Genomic DNA, 1943 nt, shown 5'->3' on the forward strand with positions numbered 1-1943 from the left:
CTGGCTAGGTGGGGAAGAGGGTGGTGATGGGAGGTGGGGCGGGAGGGTGCCAACATGAATTAGGGTAGGGCAGCAGAAGCAGGGAGTGGGAGGGACCTGGGTTAGTTTGCGGGACCCAGAACCCTGGGGTAGGAGGCTGGCTGCTGCGGGGACTGGTGGTGGTGGTGGTGCAGGGGAGGCCCAGAGGCTGGGGGGAGCAGGGCTGGACGGGCTCTGGCTGAGTCAGAGTGGCCTCCGCTGCCATGATGGTTTCGCACAGACTTTGGCTGGAGGGTAAGGGCTAGGGTAGAGGGCAGGCTGAGGTCTCTCTACGTCACCCCTTCTCCTTCCTGTCCTGCAGATGTTGAACCCCTTTGTGGCTGTGATCATGGACAATTTTGAGTACCTTACACGGGACTCTCCATCCTAGGGCCTCAACCCCTGGACGAGTTCATCTGGGTCTGGGCTGAGTACGACCCGGCCGTGTGGTGAGTGGCCCCCGTGCTCTGTGGTCCTCAGGGTGGTCCGTGCCACGGATCTTGGGACAGGGCTGGGTGTCCTATGTCATGTGACACAGGTTTTGTCAAACCCCCTCAGGTTTTGGTGGGGTCTGTAGAGGGTGGTGCCAGGTCCCCTTCTAGGTGGCATGCTCCTTCTCATGCCCACAGTGCTCTTACACAGATCCCTGGGCTGAGAAATGCTCTGTGAGACCCTTAGTCCAGCGCTTAGGAGGTTACAAGGGGTCTGTGAGGCTCAGGTCTCTTACCAAATGGGATTGTACTGTCTCCTCACAGGTCTGTCACATGAGGGGCGTGGAGGGCTCAAGGGAGACGGTGTGGACACAGCAGGAGGGCCTTCCCTTGGGGCCTCACCATCCTCATGAAGCTTGGAGGCCTTCATGGCAGAAATGACATTCTTCCCGCCGATGATCTCAGGCCTCTCCCTCTCTGCCATCTCTTGGGAACAGGAGCCAACATGCACCTCTGTGTCCCCAGCCCAGGCTGCAAATAGCGGGTGCTTGGTGAACTTTCACTGAAATTAAAGGAGCTACCAGGAAGGGTCTAGTATGTTGAAGACCCTTTGGTCATGGTGGGAAAGGGTTACTGTGTTGCATTAAGTGAAGGGTAGTTTGTTTCCAGACAGAGCAAGTATGTCATGAGGGGACTGGCTTGGGTTAGAAGGGTGTTCCGTGATCCATGGGAGAGTCCTGCACACTGAGGACACATACTCTTATCCTCGGGGCTAGCAAAGCAGCATAGAGTCACCATCTGCCCATTTGTCTGTTCCTTCATCACTCACTTCTTCATTTGCTTATTCATTCATTCACTCTCTCAAGCAGATACTTGAGTAGTTATTCAGGGCATGCTCTCTACAAGGCCAACACAGGACATGGAGGGGCCAAGAGACCTGGCTGCTGGGGAAGGCACAGGCCTGCTCATCGCCTCGCTCATGGTGAGCGCTCAGCAGACATGAATGTGAATGAACAGTGCATCAGTAAATGGATGGGCATCCGTCCCTTCCCACGCTCGAAGGGAATGAGACGACTGTGAAGATGGGGTGTAGCCACTTCCCACCTCCTCTCTCCGAGGCTCCCAGCCTGCCCGTGTCCCCCTCGCACAGCTCTGTGTTTGGTCACCCCTTGCGTGGTAGAGGCCTGGAGGAGATGGTCAGTGTCGTCGTGGGGAGGACCCTACTGCCCACAGTTTTTCCCTAAATTGGAGCTCAGCAAGGGGATTGCTCCAGAGCTCTCTGACCCTCAAGCCCCTGGGAGCTTGGCTGGGCTCCCCCACCCTCCTCTCATCCAGCCTTCCTGGAGCCCCTACCCCATCATGTGAGGATCCAGAAGAGGCTGTATGAGACCCTTCCCAGGCTGGGCAAGTCCTAAAACCACTGGTAGCACCAGCAACCCTAGGGCATTTCCATTCCTGTAGTGTCTCCGGGTGTTTTCCATTGTAGTGAAAATT

This window comes from Callorhinus ursinus, unplaced genomic scaffold (genome assembly GCF_003265705.2).
Source record: "Callorhinus ursinus isolate GAN/ISIS: 27379988/994484 unplaced genomic scaffold, GSC_fseal_2.0 scaffold2512, whole genome shotgun sequence".
Lineage (NCBI taxonomy): Eukaryota > Metazoa > Chordata > Mammalia > Carnivora > Otariidae > Callorhinus > Callorhinus ursinus.